The 20,375-nt window shown below is 43.2% G+C and overlaps 1 protein-coding gene across 49 annotated transcripts in view; it reads right to left on the reverse strand.

Moving 5' to 3' along the window:
• Window positions 1-20,375, reverse strand: part of SORBS2 (sorbin and SH3 domain containing 2) — a 351,659-nt gene that overhangs the window by 142,184 nt on the left and 189,100 nt on the right. The gene's annotated exons all lie outside the window — the stretch shown is intronic.

The raw sequence follows: 20,375 nt of genomic DNA on the forward strand, positions 1-20,375 counted from the left end.
TCCCATTTGCTCTGGGAGGAGGCAGAGATGATGGCCCATGCCTTTTTTTTTTTTTTTTTTTTTTTTTTTTAATGTTTATTTTTGAGAGAGACAGAGACAGAATGTGAGTGGGTTAGGGGCAGAGAGAGAGAGACACACAGAAGCAGAAGCAGGCTCAAGGCTCTGAGCTGTCAGCACAGAGTCTGACGCGGGGCTCGAACTCACAAGCTGTGAGATCATGACCTGAGCCGAAGTCGGACGCTCAACGGACTGAGCCACCCAGGCGCCCCGATGATGGCCCATTCCTAACAGTATCTCCCTCAGTCAAACTGTGCTGGTCACCCTTTAGGAGCCAAATACATGAGGGAGTAATGAAAGAATGAATGAATGAAGTCAGCCCTCCAGTCTTTCCTTCCTCAGCTGTAGAATAGAATGATATTTACCACTGGTTGTGTGAGAATTTAATACATGTAAAGTGTTTAGAGCAGGGAATAACATATGATAAGAATTCTATGACAGATAATTGTTTATCTTTGTATCAGAAGGCCATATCTCCGATTCACAGAGGCTGCTTCTTTATTTTCCATTCTCCTTAATTTCCCTATGTGTTATACAGTATAAGTTCTACTGGTATTAAACAAGGAAAACTCTTATCCAGGGTAAAGCTGCTAAAAACTTTCAAGTCTGTATACTTGAAAAACAAAGAGAATCTAGATTTTTCATCGACTTTCTACCCATCTCTCTCTGGGTCAGCTGACCAAATGCTTTTAGAGGACTCCTCTCTAAGAGCCTATAGACAGGATTTTCTTCTGTATTTCCGTTTTCGGAATGAGTAAAGAACAGAGCTAGATGGTGTGTGCCTTCTGTCTGCCTCATCTTTATGGTAAACTGATTTGGGGATAACACCCCTCCCATCCAGCCGCCTGACCCAGCAGTTCTGAAGGTTCTGAATCATGAATCCTCAGGGTTAGTTGATTCTAGAAGATTATCCAACTTAACATTTGCTTAGATCCCTAGTTTCCAGCCCGTGAAATACAAGCAACAGTGGAGATCTTCAGTTTTGTGGGAAGGCACTTTATTACTTTCTTCTCTTTTTCTTCTCAGCCTAATGACTCACATTCAGATGCTTCTGCCCAATTTTAGAACTATCATGATCTACTTGGCAGGAAAAAGAAGCCCATAACATTTTATGTTCAGCATAACTTATGTAATTTTTTTCAAGGGATGCGAAAAACACAACATTTGATGTAGAAGCATTTCTAAATTCTTTAACATTAAGAGGTGTAAAAATTTAGTATTTTATCATGGGCTGTGTTGTGATTTACATATTTGTAGCTAATATATTTACATTTTCAAAGAATACTTAATGATATAGAAAGATATTCTAAAAGTATAAGATGCAAATCAACACTAGCAGTGTAATTTCTAATTTGGGTTTTTAAAAAGGTCACTGTGGGCGTGCCTGGGTGGCTCAGTTGGTTAAGTGCCTGACTCTTGATTTCAGCTCAGGTCATGATCTCACTGTTCTTGTGACGGAGCCCGCATCACGCTCCACGTAGAAAGCATGGAGCCTGCTTGGGATTCTCTCTCTCTCCCTCTCTCTCTCTCTGCCCCTCTCCCACCCTGCTCTTTCTCTCTCTGTCAAAATAAACATTAAAAAAAATAAAAAAAAATTAAAATGTCACTATGAAGTTTTCTTTAAAAAAACAAGAAAGAAATATCCCCAAATGTTTGATAAAATTTTTGTAAAATCACCCTTTTCTCTTTTGTGAAACCTGCATTCTCCCGTTCACAGGGACCCTGTCAGGACCCCTGAGAGACTCTACTAAGTCATGTCTCAGCACTTAGGAATCTTCAAAAATAAAGGCAACAATATACATTCAATGAATCCTAAGAGAACACTGATGACGCTGCATTTCTGACCAGAAGTCCTTGAGCAAGTTTCTTTTCAGTTCCCGGGAGAAAGGACAGTCAGAGATTTCTCCTGTGAGCTGCGCAGGCCTTTGGGAGGAGGCCAGGTGTGCAGAAGTCTGTTTACACCGGGCAGCCTCAGAGCTAGAATGTGCAGAGAGCTCGGCTCAGGGCCCCGCCCCAGGACACAGGGACTGGAGGAGCCCCAGGCTTTAAATGCGGTTCCCCCTTTGTAGCTGGGCACCCAGGCCCTTGGCCTTCCTGCTGGAACAGGTAAACGAGGTCGGCCCCTGTAAATCCTGGAGGGGGCTTTCGTCCAGCCTAGCCGCCCAGCAGTGTTCTATCCAAATTCCATTGTGACTGACAAAATGGCATATTGATAATGACTTTTAAAAGTCGCTGCTCTCTGCTTATCGAGTATTTTTCCTATGGAAACCACTAAACAGTTATGTGGGGTTTTTTTGCTTTTTTTTCCTTTTTTTTCTAAGTGGGAAGAAATGACTCATGCCACTCATTATTTTGCATCTTTTTCTCATGGTCGAGTAGCCATACTCTTTTAATGACTTAAAACACACACACACACGCTTCAGTCCCAGTGGTAAATTTAAATCCTTTGCTTCATCTGTTATGCGTGCAGCTAACTTCAGTGCACAGTCTCATCAGGACAGATTCAAGTACAGAAGCTCCACTGCTGCCTACCTAGTAGGGGAGGAGCTGGAACTTAGAATAGAACAGTTCTCCAAATGGCAAACAGCTCAGATGGTTAATGCAAATGAAGAATTCCAATTGGCTTTGAACGTAGCGTAATGCAAAATAACTACCTCACAAGTCACTTTCTCTTGCATCTACTTATCAAAATATTTATAAAATGTCTTTGCACTGTCATACCTGACTAAGCCTGGTGGTATTTATTTTTTTCAGTAGGATTCTCTTTTGTTCTTACACAGTCTGACGCAGGGACCAAGCACTGACTTTTAGAAAGTAGACTTTCTCGGGGCGCCTGGGTGGCGCAGTCGGTTAAGCGGCCGACTTCAGCCAGGTCACGATCTCGCGGTCCGTGAGTTCGAGCCCCGCATCGGGCTCTGTGCTGACAGCTCGGAGCCTGGAGCCTGTTTCGGATTCTGTGTCTCCCTCTCTCTCTGCCCCTCCCCCGTTCATGCTTTGTCTCTCTCTGTCCCAAAAATAAATAAAAAACATTGAAAAAAAAAATTTAAAAAAAAGAAAGTAGACTTTCTCTCTCTGTTTCTCATTCTGCCTGTCTCTGTCTGTTTCTAGATGTACAGTCAAGCCAGCATGCAAATGGAGAACTAAAACTATCACACGGATTATGTTGTAGATTGTGAATAACACACTCTACAATCTGGTATTTATGCCCTGATATCCGGTCCCTTTTCCTGAAAAGTATGCACATTTAAAACCTGATTTACAATCGAGGAAGTCGGAACTTTCCTTTTAAAAGTAATGCATCAATAGGAAATGGAAAGCGTGGTGGAGATTGGGGATCTTCTGAGCTATTTATGTGGGAATATGTAACCCCAAGACATTCTGTAGCTCTCCAAAAATCACAACAGTGAAGGGACCCATCAAGTTTTAGAAAAACTCATCCTCTTGAAAGATGATCTCAATTATTTGTGTGTGGATAGGAAGGGCATCAAAGAGTGACAGAAAGGTTGTCAACAAAGAGTGATCTATTATAAGGATGATCATACTACTTGGGAAAAAGTAAGTTGTGGGTTTAAAGTTCATGTAGCTCTTTTCCAGGGAGTAGCTCTCCTTCAGTCGTTATGATTTCTCAGGGAGAACTAAGTGCTGAGGTGATAGTGAGGGGTGATTAGTCCTCTATACTCTGGCCTCAGTGAGAAATAGCCCAGACCAGGTGGGCCAGTCCTGCCCACGAGACATTAGACCATGGACCCCCTAGGTCCCTGCAGAGTGGGTCGGTTCCATGGATGTGGGAGGGGGTGGGTGCTGTGTCAGGGGGCTGACAGGTGTGCTTTGAGCAGGCGATACACTCTTTGAGCTGCTTTTTGCTTGAGGATGACCCAATGTCCAGTAGTGGTTATTGTGGCATGAACTGTGTCCCCAAAAAGATATCGTGAAGTCTTAACCCTCTGCACCTGTAAAAATGACCTTATCTAGAAAACGGGGTTTTTGCAGATGTCATCAAGCTAAGCTGAGGTCATACTGGATTAGAGTGGACCCTAAATCCAATGACTGGTGTCCTTCTGAAGAGAGAAAGACACACAAGAAGAAGAAAGGATACGACTTGACAGTGGAAGCAGGGATTGGATGCCGGCCTAGGCCAAGGAATGAAAGGATTTCTGGCATCCACCAGAAGCTAGGGAAAGGCAAGGAAGGGGTTCTTCCCTCGAGTCTTTCATAGGGGCATGGCCCTGCTGACATCGTGATTTCAGACTTTTAGCCTCAAGGGCTGTGAGACAATGTTTTCTTTTGCTGCATCCCACCCAATTTTTTGCACTTAGTTATGGCAGCCCTAGAAAACAAATACAGTGCCTAAAAGACATCCTCCAGGCTTCCCCAGTTTTGCAATGCAAAGACTGAAACAATTTGTCTTGCAAGGGTAAGGGAACTAACTCAATTTGCCTTTTGTGGGGGTAGATTTGGGTAGATTCCTCCATGATGGGGTGCATGAGTAGCATATGGTACAGTAGAATCTAGGCGCTATTTGGCCAGCGTGATTTCAGGAAAAGAGAGAGCCAAGAAGCCGGAGGGGGGGCAGCTGCTGAAGCAATCCAGCTAGCTCGGGGGCGGGGGGGGGAACTCAGTGCCCTCACAATGTTCCTAAGACCCCCCAACCAGTAAAGAATTCCAAAACAATCACTCTGCAAGAGTATTGTCTCGATAACCGTTTCACCTTCCTTGATTTCCACACTGGCCTCCTCTACATCAATCCGTTGAAATGAAGGATATCCATGCAGAATCTCAAGACAGAAACTCTAGTGGGAAAACAACAGGCGTGAGTGTGAAGGAGGGGTCTGAGTGTACTCCTGTTCTTTGGTGCCCATCATTTGATTTTGTTCACTTCGCTAGGAAATCTTGTTGTTGAAATGCATGCATACGTTTCCTCCTGCCTCTTCAGCCCCGAGCCCAGGCAGCCACGATTCCCCACGAACACAGCGTACCTTCTGAAGAAATGCACCCAGATCAGAATGGTATATGAGTCTGTCCTATTCTGGCTCTAGAAGAGAAATGTTACAATAAATAGGTGGGTGGGATCGGGCCCACAATCGCAAAGCAACCAAAATAGCAGTGACATCGTACTGAGGAAAACTTAACTTTATCATTATATACTTCTTTTCTTCACAAGGTTTGATACCTACTTCTCAGAGGAAAAAAATGTGAAAAGGAAATTGTGCAAATACTTGCAATTATTTTTAGTTTGCTACATGTCATAATTAGTCACCAAAATTAGATGGAAAAGGGTAAAGCAGGGCTATTTTACCCAGGGCTGTTGGTCTTGTGGGAGGGAAAAGTGGGTAGTGTGACTTTGGCAGCTCTGATTTGTTTTGCTGATTGATTTGTACTTTCCTTGTTTCTTTATTTAAAACAAACTTTCTCCAGCAGAGCTTCATTCCCACTGACCAGCACGTTAATAGAATAGAAGCGTGCCATATAGCAGAGACCATAGTGTTAATGTCTGTCGTATCTGCTACCCCCATCTCTTCTTTGCTTTCCTAGTCTTCTCCAGATCTGCGTGTAGCAGGATGGGAGAGCAGGGAGACATAGAGGATATGAGGGAGGCAAATCCATTTCCTGCCGGATAAAGTCAGCTCTCCCAGAGTGTTCCCACCCCCTCCCCCACGTAGTGCTCTGCTATCTTTCCTTCTACCCAAAGAAAAATTCATTATATAAGGAGACTCCTTTATGCCCCCCTCTTCAAAGAATCTTTCCTTGATATTCAGTCCTTTCTTTCTCTGCAATTCAAATTGCTGTTGCCCAGTCACTAATTGAACATCCCCTCTCAGAGACTTCTCTCTGCAGCTTACAGCGGTGTGGTAGCTTATCAGACCATTTAAGCCTCTAAAATATGCTAACAGAAGTTGAATGCATTCTCCTCTCTCAGATAAATTATAAGATATTTTAAGGGAATCATTTGTATTTTTCTAAACACAAAGTAGACGCTATAGACAGGAATTTAAGACCAGGTAGGAAGTGAGGGTAATGGGATGTGGGGAGCTACTTGGAGGCTAGTGGGAGCATGTCAGGGGTCTTCGTATCCCTTTAAGAAGTAGTTGCCTAATCAACCGATTTCAAGGGAGAGTCCTGATTTCATGGTGAGAAGGAATACATGTTTCCGCAGATAAATCAATCCTGTAATAGCAATAAATAATCCCTTTTGACATCCTAGGAGATTTGCTTCAAATGAATCATAGTAAGCTATTTTTTTCCCTTCTGGGCAGAATACTATGTGCAGATATCTGCAAGTTTGGAAAGAGAGCTTGTTTCCTAAATGGAACTATTCTGACGACAAGGAAGAAAAGGTGAACCACATACACACACACACACACACACACGCACGCACGCACACAGAACTCTCCCCACCCCCAAATCTCTCCAAGTCTGCCTTCTCTTTAAACTACCTGCTTATAAGTAATATCTGATAAAAACCTCACTAGAAATGCATCTGCCTTCATATTAAAATTTAGTTAAATCTCCATTTCTAGACTATCATTAAAATCTTTGAGTGTGTGTGTGCGTGTACTTTCCCCCCCTTCATCTATGATGGATCAGAATAAATGATTTATGTACAGATAACTAAAATTCTGTGCATGTGCCTTGATCAAGTTTATCTTATTTAGCAATTGCAATTAACAAAAATCCTGGAAAATATTTAGAATTTAATTTTTAATGCAATCCTCATGTTTCTGAGTTCCTAGCAACACAATCACAGTATCTTTTGCAGCCAACATTTACCATGTTTGACTGTGTGTCAAGCTCGATTCTAGGAACTCAGGTAATTTTCCCAGTAACACACAGGGTGGTTCTTGACAGGTGCCAGATTCCCTGGTGTAAGTGGTGGGACCCAGCCTCCCACACAGGCAGCCTAACCCCAGAATTTGTCCTCAGACATACTCTGCATTAAAAGTGACCCATTGTAATAGTCCAAAATAATTTGCCTTATCATGGCTTCTTGGGTGCTTGGATACTAGGTCAGTGAAAAAGCAATCTCAATAAACTTTATAGTTGTGTCATTCTAAAAAACAAACAAACACCAACCTTCATGCAGGTGTGATAGTGCAAGTTTGAGGTTGTATTACACTAAAAAACAAAAGTTAAAAGTATGCAATCATTGGATTAAAACAAAGAGCAAATGGATATTCTCATTTAAAGTGAAAGGTAATGGAATGTGCCACCTCAAAATATGAGTGTAGGAGTTTAGGACATGCCGCTCCAAATATACAGTATATTTGTTATCTGGGGCTTTAGGCACTGAGAAAAGCAAATACAGGGAGAGGCTTTCTCTGAACTCCCTTCATATGCCTAAAGTCAGATCCCCCTAAAGGAACTCAGTTGTCATAAATCCCTTCCTGGAGTGTCATCAACCAGGGAAGACTGACTCTTGTCACAGAAGAGGAGATTAGAAGCTGACACCACACCCAGATAAATTTGTCACACACTATCACACCTGCAATATCTTCTTCCAAGGTCCTATTCATCTTTCCTAAAAGTCATTTACTCTTCCCTAAGAAGCTTGCATCCTCACTCCCCTTTCACTATGAAGACAGAATTTAAGCGTGAATTCTAAGCCACGTCAAGGAGTTACTCATTTTTCTCTCAGTAGTTCCCATGCATACATGAGGTATGCATGTTACTGTACTTCTCTTTGTTTTTCTCTTATTCATCTGTCTTTTACTACATGGATCTCAGCTAAGAACTCAGAAGGGTAGAGGAAAGATCATTTTTGCTCTCCTACGAAAGTCTTTCCCGTCTGTGAGTGCCCTGGGTAAAAGAAGTCTGTCTGCTCATGAAGGAACTGGTATACTGGAGGTTACTGGGCAGACCTTAGGACTCAGGAAAAACTAGGAGGGGCAGCTGGACTTTAAAGAATGGTGAAGCTGGTGACATTCAATGTTTGTGTACTTTGCCAGTCTGTAAGTGAGGCTTCAGACAAACACCGTTGTCGAATGGAGCCCACGCCTGAATAGTCGTAGGTACAAGGGCTGAGTATCAGCCCCCATCAGCTCTCCAGTTGTCTTCTTTTTTAAATTTTTTTTTTTCAACATTTTTTATTTATTTTTGGGACAGAGAGAGACAGAGCATGAACGGGGGAGGGGCAGAGAGAGAGGGAGACACAGAATCGGAAACAGGCTCCAGGCTCCGAGCCATCAGCCCAGAGCCCGACGCGGGGCTCGAACTCACGGACCGCGAGATCGTGACCTGGCTGAAGTCGGACGCTTAACCGACTGCGCCACCCAGGCGCCCCCCCAGTTGTCTTCTTTAGCCCAGAGTCATCTTACACAACCCATGAGACCCAAGGGTACTCCGAGAGTACACTCAAGAATCATTCATCCGTATTTGTCACCTACTTGCCCCACAACCGCTGCAGAGGGAGAGAAAAGGGTCATCAGTACAGCAGCTCACTCCGAGCAATGACTTGGAATCAGAGCTGACTGTTCCCATTGAGGTAAAGTGAAAGGTTCCCCAACGAGAAAGCCTGATCGGTTTCTCCTAACAATAGCATGCTTAATGGCATGATTTCTCCCCTCGTCTCCGTCACTAACAAGTCTACTCCAAGTTAGCAGGTCGAGTGAGGCATAATAAAAATGTCGGAGTTCTGGGTTGCTCTTAGCAACATCTATTAATCTGAGTTTCTGTTCTTCTTTGCTAAAGAATAGGGTCAAAGGTAAGAATTGGCAACATTCATTGGCATTGAGATTGCTAACAATTCCTCCTTTTGCAGTGATAATGTAAGTGCCTTAAAAGTATTGCTCCTTTCCCTGTTTTTCAGGGCAAGACTGAAGGAGAGGTTGATTTTCCAATGATTGTTTTGACTTGGCATTTATACTTAGAATATTTCCATTGCTTTCAAGTTTCAGGTTTGGGGCTCAAAGGCGTTTGGTACAAAGAGCAGCAGCCGTCCAGCCCTGACTGCCTGCTGGTACCTGCTCCAGGACTGGAGGAGAGAGGGAGGTGGGTGCGGACAACAGGGATTATCAGGAGCCTGGGTCTTCTCTTCCGTGGGTGTCAAGAATTTGCTCCCTTGGAAGCTATGCCTTCCCTAGAATCGCTACACTTTTTAGAGAGACCTGTGTTGACAAGGCAAGTAGAGTGCAAAAGACGTGAGATTTTTTTTTTTTTCTGAAGTTGGGATGGAGAGAGGAGGAGAATTCTATCCTTAAAAGAAAACAAAACAGAAACACCAAAAACAAATAAACAAAAAATAACGACAAACTTAAGGCATCTCTTTTCTAAAAGGAGGTGGTCTGTGAGACTCCTGACAGTTCTGAGGTTCTCTTTCAGAAGCACGGGTGGGAAGCTTAGGTGCATCTGGTAGAAGGTAGGGTGCCTTTATGATGGTTTGCATTTCACATTGAAGGGAAGGCAGATGTAAGGAATGAAAGGGCTTTCCCATATATGTATATAACAACATCTCCACAAAATCAGGTTCTCTTCACTGTCGAAAGACCTAGACCTCCAGATGAGCTCTGGGGATTTAAAATGGGGGAAATTTTAATAGTACAATGAAGTTTCCTCTCTATAAACAAACATTTTCACTCCCACTCAGCATATAGAAATACACTTTGTTTACTCCAGACGGGAGTCAAAAATAGCACAATGGCTTACTCCTTTAGAAGAAAGAGTTTGCTGGTTGCTTAACAATCTCAATGAAACTGCTTGACAAAATATAACACGCTGCCGGACAAAAAACACTGAGAGAAAGAAGCTAGAGAATTAAGAAGGAATAGTGATAAGACACTTTTGTGATTTCCACGTCGTCTTCCCCAGCATCTGCCTACGTTTCTGATTTAGTCACGGCAGCTTGTTTTTGTGCAGCTTTTAGCAGACAGATACTTTGCTGACCCCAAAAGAACACATTATCCGCATTTGAAGCAATTTTCGCGTAAATGATTGTGCTGTTAACCTCTGAGGGCCATTCAAATATTTTCTGAGAAATTGGCTGCTTTAAGTTCTTTCTTAGAATGCTATGTGTTTCATTTTTGTGCAGAAGAGATGACAGGCTGGGCATTCCAACGGGAGTTTAGTGAATTGAACTAATCCCTGTCAGGAGAAGTAAAGTGATAGGATTCATAAGGCCGGACCCAGCCCAGGGTTTCTGTTTCTTCCCTAAGAGAAAAAGCAAAACATGCCGTGTGGTTTTGCAACAGGGCAAGTTTAGTAATATTTTTAAGCTTTGTGCTTTGCCAAGTGTTTCACTAAAAAACTGCCTTCTTTCGACTTCGTGCCAAAAAATGTTACCCCATAAATACTTTTTTCCCATATCTGGCTCCGCGTCCAGGATTTCTTCTCTTCTAAGAATAAATAATTTTTCTGGGGTATAAAAATGCCACTTGCTCTATCAGATTAAACATATCTTTATATAGAAAAGGCATTTGAAGAATTCCACAGTGGGTCCAAGGAAGGATCTTTACTTAATATGATTCTGTTAAATTAATTTTGATTAAATATTTGGTCTTTGAATTCTTTTCGTGACTCTTAATGGAAAGTTCAGTCTTGTTTCATAACACTTGCGATTCTACTTTTTTTCTTGCTGCCCTTTTGCTAGAAAGCATGAAACAAGAATTAATTTCTGCCTTTGACCAAAATATTACCTTGGAAACAATACCGGCGCAAGGGAACCTCTGGGTTCTATTCTCTAGTTGCGTATTTAGCTGGGGTTATAAGGGTTCAGCTGTCAGGGTTTCAAGAACTCTAGCATTAAAAAAGTGTGAACTTGCAAATTACCTGTCAAGTTTAATAGAAAGTGAATAATGCCACCCAGAGCTGACTTGTTTCCATTTCTGGAGTCCTATTGATTTTGCTGTTAGGTAACGCACAAACACATAGGGACGCTGAAAAGTAGCAATTCGTATGGGCTCGTTTGGTGTTTTCTTTTTTACCAGCCCAAAATGGTTTTTACGTTCACAGTCAAAAAGTGAATAAATCGTCTTAAAGTGGAAAAAAGAGGACAAAACAAAAACATGCTTGAAAAAGCAATAGTTGTACACCTAAAATGTGATCAATATTTATAGAGAAATAAATTTGTACAGCATTAGCTCTCATTAACCACTCTAACCACCTAGCGAAATACAGTGCAGTTTTAAAGCTTCACATTGGGCAGCATAATCTATGGTCATCGGTTATCGATATTTAACGAATCATTGTTAAGTCAATCGACCGTAAGTGAAAAGTATTCTGAGTTGATATATGATGCTATTGCTAGTTAGCTGGTTAATTTTTAAAATCTCTACGTGTTTGTTAGTGTGTGAAGGGGTGTGTGTGTTTGGGACAGGGGGAGGGGGCTGTGGTCCTTTATAAATGGTTTCCTCTAAACTTTCTGGTTTGTCAATCTTTGCCATTCTTTTTAAAATCCAAAAACACAAGCCTATTATCTTTGGAGAGCACATACAGACAAGGACATGCAAACGTTTCAGAAAGAACACAGGAAAATACGACTCTGAAAAGTCACAAAGTTGCTTGAGAGTAAACCAAGACTGTCTTCAAAGATTAACGCTATACTGAAGGATGGGACAACTTGCTTTGCTTCTGTCATCCTGCCACAGAAGGCACCAAATAAAATTTCCACCCCTATCCCACCTTATGATCACATGGCCCTTTCCCCGTCAGGCACGGGGGAATTCGTTATTTACATTGTGAAAGTGTCAAGCATCTCAAAGCACTTACGTTTTGTCGCACCGGATCTCCCATGGTAAACGATAAAACCCAGCACAGTGAGCCTGCTTCCTAGGAACGGCAAAGCAGCATCATGATGCGCCCAAGCCAGAAATAATACCTTCCATTTGCTGCAATTGGTTTAGTAGCCATGCTATAAAAAATAGATGATGGAAAACTGAAGCCTTTGACAGAAATGCAAGTCCGCCGTGTGTGGCTTCTACAGGACTGGAGTAGAGCGAAGTGGTCTTATTTCTACACTGAGCTTCGGCTTCACCTATGCTGGCCGGCAGACCCACGTGCACAGGTGCTCCACGGTCGGTCGGGGCACCCAGCACCGTGGGTGCTGGCGGCGCCTGATTCTATTTACATAAATGGCAGGGAGCTAAACACACGCCCTCCCGTTGGAAGTCATTCGGCACAGAGACTTCAGCCTATGGAACATCCCTTTGGAGTGGTCAGGCCACGTTATTTACAGTGCTTAGGTTACCCCCTTTGCTTTTGCAAAAAGGCGATTTCCAACACAAGGATGATCTGTGACTCTGGCCTAAGGAGAGCTGAAAGTCAGTGACATAAAGGCTTGAAGGTCACCCAGTCTGTGCTGCAGTGTAATGTTGTGAGGCCAAAATGCAAAATAAGCACCTCACATCAGCTCTAACTGCCTGAACTGTTTTTTTTTTTTTTTTTCTTTTTTCCTTTTTTTTTTTCTGGCATAGAATTGGACCCAAAATTTGTGTAGAGAAAGTGTAAACTAAAAATTGCAAAATCAGGACCCGTGGTCTGTGCCTTGCTCGAATCTGACAATGTCTATGAATACAAGAATGCAGACTACGACAAAAAGACATTAACCGTGTATCATTTGGAAATTTTAATGGTATGTAGGAGAGAACAAGAGGAGTCCAAAAGGAAGAAGGTGGAGAGAGTAAGAGAAATGCATGGAAAATACCTTTTGCTTCTCTAGTCCTATCACTGCTTTAGAACCAGATGTTAAGCCCGAGACTTACCTCCCTCCTTACGTTTCATCATGCACCTTGGCTTTTGTGGCCCTGATTGGACACTGCACTAGAATCCACACAAAGCTAACTAAAAATACATGTGTAGTCTTGTCATCTGCTTTATTTCTGGCCCATTTAGTTGGATTAACCCAGCCACAAGTCACACACTGGCCAGCTTAGACGAGAAAACTTGAATGCTTGGTCTTCGAGGTTATTATGAAGATGTACTCATCGCCTCCCACCCACCACACCTGGGCCTCCACCCAGTCCTGGCTGGGGTCGGCTTGTCCCATGCTTCAGGGGTTCCGAGCAGCCTCTAGTCCCTCCGAGGCTAGAGGCCCTTCCAGATTCCCCCACTTGCCTCTCTCTGCAGTTGGTATCTCAACTCCTTTGCATTGTTTCTAATTCAACTTGCCCTACTGGCTTCTTTTCTCTGCTCACTCTGGGTGAAGGTTGTAATTTCTGGTCCTCAGGGGCCAGCCCTGGCTTCAAGAATTTGGGTGTGGCGTTCAAACAACCTTCGAGAATCTCATCTTTCAAACCTATCAGCTGGCACTTGAGGGCTATTCAGTTCCTAAAGCAAGCAGTGAATAAAGACAAAACAAAACGCACTGACCTCTGTAAAGGCAGTACCTGTGTACGTCAGGAGCACTGTCTGTGTGGACAGACTACTTGGCTTTGCATCTTGATCTCAGCATTGACTGGCCATTTAACCTTGCACATCGCAAAATGGGAACGGTAGTCCTATCGATCTTACAGGTTGCTGTTTCACTTACTCCTCCATTTATTCATCCCTTCAGCAAATATTTATTGACTACCTACTCCTTCCCAGACAACGGGAATCCAGAAAAGTCTAGGATAGAAGTCCACGCCCTCACGGAGTTTATATTCCAGGGCAGTTTACTTTGAGGTTGAATAAGGTAATCCACCTGAACGGTGCACCGTAGTGCCGTTGACATGGGAATACTCACGAACTGTTAGCCCTTGTTATAGCAACAGTAAACTTTTAGCAAAAGTTTAAAAGTCAGAAATAAAGGTACAACTGCTATCGTAAAGAGGAGAGAAAAATGTAGGGAAGTCAGGAAAGAGGAGTATTTCCTAAAATCACTCGCGAATCCGGCATAGATTCTCAGCGTTTCCTAATTCTTGACCTGGGCCGTTTGATGTGACAGTCCCCCCGGGAGCACGCCTACACGAGGTGCTTACCTGTAGGTACACCATCTGACACCATTCCGGGGCTGCACAGGCTTCGGTACCTGTCAGCGCCCTCCTTAACTCTACACGGGCACAGCCAGCGTGGCCACCGGTGGCTCCGAGCCCTCTGGCCACGGGCTCTCGTACCGGCTCTTGTTTCTGGAGAAGGGATCTCCTTTACACCCATCTCTGAAAGCACCCTAGATCTGAACCTTAGATCTGAAGATGAGACAAGTGGGTAAGCTTGAGGTTTCGTACTATTGTTGTTTTTTTAAATTCTTTATTGGATACACTGGCTTTTTAAAGTTACCGTATCTTTACAACCATTTCCATTTATTACCTATATGTTTTTGCAGCATCCTAAGGAGGCAGGCTAGTTTTACTTGGTGCTGCTTACAGGAAATTTACACTGGGTAAGTTAGCTGACCTCACCAAATTTCAGGTTTCAGTGTGAAAACCTGAAGTATTTTGAACTCCTTGTCTCTTGCGTATCCACTAGGTCCCTGATGTTGCTGTTAGTTTTACAGAGACTGCTCAGCTTGCTTCCTTTTTTTTTTTTTTTTTTTTAAATTTTTTTTTTTTCAACGTTTATTTATTTTTGAGACAGAGAGAGACAGAGCATGAACGGGGGAGGGTCAGAGAGAGGGAGACACAGAATTGGAAACAGGCTCCAGGCTCTGAGCCGTCAGCACAGAGCCCGACGCGGGGCTCGAACTCACGGACCGTGAGATCATGACCTGAGCCGAAGTCGGCCGCTTAACCGACTGAGCCACCCAGGCGCCCCTCAGCTTGCTTCCTGATGGCTACCTAGGATGGTGAAGACCAGAGCCGATAATCCCGCGGCTGAGCGGTCTCAAACCAGGCTCTACGTCTTGCAATCATTTATCCCACGTTGTCTTTAGCCCCCGAGGATGAAGACAGAGACCTAAAAAGTGTGATATGAAATGATTTATTGCCTCCTTTGAGTATCCACACCCATTAGTTTAGAGCTCTCTTTCTTGGTTTCATAATCTACCGCTTTGCATTCTCCTTTCCTAGTCCCACACATTCTCCGTTAGGGTTCAAAGGCAGGGTTGGATAAGGCAAACTCAAGATTCTCTGTGTTTTTCCTCATCCTCCTGATTCTTCTAATTCTTCCTCTTTCTCTCTTCCTCTTCTCCATCTTCTTTTTCTTTTTTCCTTTTTATTATTATTATTATTATTATTATTATTGTTATTATTATTATTGTGTCTCCCACTTTTGCTTCCTAAGAGTTCATGTGGCCGGATGCTATTACAATTATACAGTTACGCTGTGATTATGTGAGTGCCGGTGGTTTCAGACCAGTATACCCCACTGTCTGTGTTATTGCATTCTTGTAGGATTTGGAAGCATACTAGTTCCAAGCAGCCTTTAACAGGGCCCAGTCTTCTGTATTACTCATCAGTGTGTTACTCTAATCCGTATGTGCCATATTATATTTAGTAGAATACTATTTTAATACTTGGGGAGAATGTATTAAATAATTTCATAGGTAAAAAACAAAGTAGCAATAGACAAGGAGGAAACTAGCATTTGGTACTCTTTAGCTGATACATTTCATTTTTAAGCAATACCCTCCCCCCCCAACAGCCTCCCCTCCGCAATGGCAAAACCTCAACTATGTCTCGCTATATTATAAACTATGTAAAAGACAACTGAGGGACAAATCATAGAAAGAATAAGAAAATGACAGAAGTGCAGAGGGGGAAAAAGCAAGTGGCCTTTTGTCAGGGTTTCCTTTAGGTGAGATTTACAGGAGAGAATGTTTTCTCTACACTCAAGTGGCCTGAAAAGTTATGGAAAGATGATTCCCTAGTGACCTAATTCAAACACATTTAGTTGTTTCTGACAAGTCCTCCGTTGACATCGCCATAGGGCATGTCTTTAGGGTTGTTTTTCAGAAGTGTGACGGATTTCTGTGGATCCAGGGTGGTAACTTTTATCTGATTAATGACTTAAGTGGGAATGTGGGCTGTGGCCGTAGGTTGTGGACATGCCACAACAGGCTAAGTTCATCCTGGGTTGATGTACAGTGAGGAATGCCCGGGAAAATATTCCTGCGTGGAGTCAGGCGCTGTAAGAAAGCACCACTTTGGGAGGAGACATTTTTCTTCCATCAACCAGATTGTCCTCTAACCTAGTTGCAGCCTGTAAGCTTTAAGCTATAAACAAGAGATATACCTTTTTTGTGACCCAGACATTTGAATTTAGTTGCACGTGTTTGAAGGGGAGTTCAAACAAGCTTTCAGTGATCTGATTGGAAAGGAAAAGAGGGTGGTAGTTCATGGGATATGTGCACAGGTGCCCAACTTCTCTCGGTTAGAGCCCCACGGAAGGGAAAGCAGTCTGTCCTCTCCAAGGACAGTTGAAGTTCCAGGACGGTGCCATTGCCAGTCCCTTACTAGTGCCCAATGTGGCCTCAGACAGGTGAGTCAGACCCACAGGTGATCAGGGCAATGGCTTTTCCGCGTGCCCTCTCTCAGCACGCACTGCTCTGTGCCTCGGGTGGTGAAGGATTTGGCGTTTGCTGCCTCCTGACCAGGGATCCTTCCACTTCTCCCCAGATTGGTCTAAACCATCGTAAGAGCTGGTAACAAAGCTCGCTTTTATTTGAGTCACATACCGTGAGTTTGGAGGTAGTCCACTGGGGTCGACGGGGCTGTTTTCTGTGACACTGTGGAGCTAGGAAGTTCACATCTAACCATACAGCATCCAGATGTGTGACCTTGGCCTCAGCAGTGAGGACTGGGACCCCCTGGAGCACACTGTGCCTCAGGGCCTCGGTGTGTGCCAAGCAGGGCTATAGGAGCGACGGGCCCCATTTTCAGGAGATCCATGTACACTACCTGAATCCACTTAGTCTTTGGGTGAAGTTCTTTTTAATCATGTTGGCCTTGTTTATGCAATTCGGTCTTGCAAATAATTTCAGTTTAGCATCTGTCGATCTTGCCCTTCCATATGTACCTCTGCTTCTGGGATTTGAAGTGAGGTGTGATGTGGACCAGAGTGCCAAAACCCTTTAAGGATTGCACAGTCTCTCTGCACATTGAAGCGAAAGCACCCTCTACAGCCAATCCCAGCTCTCAAGGGAGGGCCCCATGGGAAATTTTAAGGAGGTAAAAATTGATGAGAGGAGATTTATTATGGATTTGGAATCTGTAGTTTTGACATTAGTGATATTTGGGCATAAAATTGATTTGTTAACCACCTCAAAGTAATTTCCTAGTCCAATTAGATTTTGTTAGTGAGCTAATTCATCAGTTTTTTAAGTGTTTATTTTTGAGAGAGAGAGAGAGGGAGAGACACAGTGCGAATTGGGGAGGGATACAGAGAGAGGGACACACAGAATCCGAAACAGGCTCTGAGCTGTCAGAGGCTGTCAGCACAGAGCCCTGCGTGGGGCTTGAACCCACAAACTGTGAGATCATGACCTGAGCCGAAGTTGGACGTTTAACCGACTAAGCCACCCAGGCGCCCCGAGGGAACACCATACTAAGATGATCTTTTTTCAGAGGGTGGCAGACAGTAGCCAAACGTGTGTTTAGAAATATGGCTCTGCTTGCTACATGTATGGCTTGGGTTTTGTCGTTGTTGTTTAAAAATTTTTTTTTTAATGTTTATTTATTTTTGAGAGAGAGAGGGAGATGGAGAGGGAGAGGGAGGAAGGGAGGGAGGGAGAGAGGGAGAGAGAGAGAGAGAGAGAGAATGAGCAGGGGAGGGCCACAGAGAGAGGGAGACACAGGATCCAAAGCAGGCTCCAGGCTCCCAGCTGTCAGCACAGAGCCCGACGCGGGGCTCAAACTCACGGACGGTGAGATCATGACCTGAGCTGAAGTCAGACTCTCAACCAGCTGAGTCACCTAGGTGCCCCAATATATATATTTTTAATGTACATTTAGGGAACTTTGAGCAAGACCCTTTTAATAAAAACTGCTCCTTGATAAAGCCATGGAATTTCATAGCTACCGGTAGGAATCAGCAACGACATTGCCATTAAGCAAACTCTGGGGAGGGGGGTGCCAAGGGAAGACACTGAACAACCCAGCCTTCCTGGGATCCAGAAGGGGCTCCTGGGCACTGTGGAGAGAAGCACTGGAATGTCCGTGGAAGGTGCTATTACAAAAGCCATTGAGTTCTGGGACTGGGGTGAGCCACACCCAGTGGCCAAAAGGCATTGTGTTGCCAAGAGCTCTTGGGAATTGCCCCACTCAGGGCCACCTCTGGGAACAGTAGACACTGTCAGAGAAGATTTAATTGCTTTGAGCTTCCCACCTTCTTGATAGCCCAGTGACAGTCAGCCTTGAGGGAGGAGATAAAGTCCTCATGTTGTATTGAGCAACAACAAGAAAGAAAGAAAAAGGAACATTTTTTTCTCCTGAAAGCTTGATGAGATTGGCTATCAGAGCTAATTATATACCATTACTTAATCTCATGGACCTCTGACTCCTGGTCATTCTGGGTCAAAATTACGGAGATACATGTACTAAGTTGTTAACCTTAGAGTATATGGACTTTTGGGCCAGTGGAATTTAGCGAAGGGAAGAAACTCCAAAGATAAATTCGTTCCATGTATGCAGTAACGTATGAGGAAATAATTTTGGAGCTGTGTGGCAGAGGCATAGGCAGAATGGGCCAGGGTAGATTAGTTTGCCAAGAGTTTATGGATCTAATGGAAGACTTTCAGTTGGCCAAGTAGAAAAAACAAATACAGAAATGGAGATGAAAGCCTTTACTGCAACCAAAAAAAAAAAAAAAAAAAGAAAAAAGAAACTGCATGCCTACCAAGTGTATATCCATTAAGCTCCTTATAAACAAAAAATTAGGAGCTATTCCTTGGAGATTATTGCTCACCTGCTGCCCCAACCAAGTGCTATGGCTTCATTTTCCATCTATAAACACTGGTTGGGCTGGTTGCTAAGCATATTCATTGGGGAATCAGTAAACTGTTTATATGTGACCACATATATGGATACATGCAAATCCTCCCTTTGATCCCATCAACATATTGTAAAAGACTCTAGGTTGTAGTGGACTGATGCCGGATGCTAAGACTCACACAAACCCAGGTTAGAATCCCTACTCAGGGATTACTTTGAGTAAGTTCTTTAACTCTTCTGAAGCCATTCCCCATGTGTAAATGAAAAGGATGATCGAAAGGGTCGATCATTTTAAGGGTCAACTATATATTGTCAAATATGTCCAAATTATAAAATTCTGCTTAATCGCCATGAAACTGTGGGTTTAAATTTGCTCGTAACGCCACCAATACCTTCTCTTCTCCATTGGAAAATATCAACAACTTAGAGCACACGTGAATTCAGAATCTACACCCCTCAAATCATATATTTGAAAAGAATTTCACAGTTCAATAACGTTGTATTGCCTATCATAATAGTTAAGATAATCAGCCTGTTCTGTTCTAGTCATATGGCCCGATGGAAAGCTCTAGTCGATCAATGGCTGCTGTGGAGTCCCCATCTTTGGTTTTCACCAAAGTTTATTGATAAAGTTGGTTTGCTCTCTGTATAGTTATTTTTTACCAAATGGAAAATAAATGAACTAATTCCAGAGTGACAAACAAGCTCCATTGGCAACTACGTTTCCTGATGTGTTGCTCATTTGAGAATTTAATGCTCCCTCTTGGTGTGGTGAGGAGTGCTGAAGAGTGATGGAGAAATTGAATGAGAAAATGTGGCTCTTTATTTTGTTTTTTTGCTGTTTTTTGTTTTTGTTTTTTTGCTTTCATTTGGATTTTGAAACTTGGGGACAAACTCTAAAGCTACTTAGGAGCACTTGTTCCTTCCTTTCTTTTTCCTTTGGATATAGCTGTTTTCTTCTTGACCGTATGTAGGTGTTAAAATTCAAACCACATGAATAAATAGCAATCAAATTCCCATTACACAAGTTGCATTTCAAGGGATGCAAAGAATTTATAACACAATTTCTGTCTCAGAAGCAAGAAACAAAACATACCCCGTGAAAAGTTCATGATGTAAGATTTAAACAAGGACGCAAAAAATCACAGATGAATTGTTATATAACACGGGCACTTCAATCAACTACGAATGAATGCTCTTGGCTCTAAGTACTATATGCGTTTGGAAAAGGGAGAAATTCATGAGCTTTTCAGTTCAGATTGAGGTAGAGGGGAGGGGGAAAATGAACTATCTGAAAAGAATGTCGGTGTTGCAGTCAGTCTGGATGTAGGAAGATGCACTGAGACGCAGGGGTGGGGGAGAGCAAGGACAACCTGAAATGAGGCAAGCCCAGGAAAAAGTGAGATGAACAGAAAGCCAGTGATCATCTTTGACATTCTGCTAAATTGGGTGGCAAAGGGGCAAGAAATAGGCATCCTTAGGCCAAGCCAATCTCTGCCCCAGCTTGAGGAAGATAGATGGAGAGCTGAGAAGGGCAGTCGAGGC

This window comes from Neofelis nebulosa, chromosome 3, assembly GCF_028018385.1.
Source record: "Neofelis nebulosa isolate mNeoNeb1 chromosome 3, mNeoNeb1.pri, whole genome shotgun sequence".
In the NCBI taxonomy this organism is placed as follows: domain Eukaryota; kingdom Metazoa; phylum Chordata; class Mammalia; order Carnivora; family Felidae; genus Neofelis; species Neofelis nebulosa.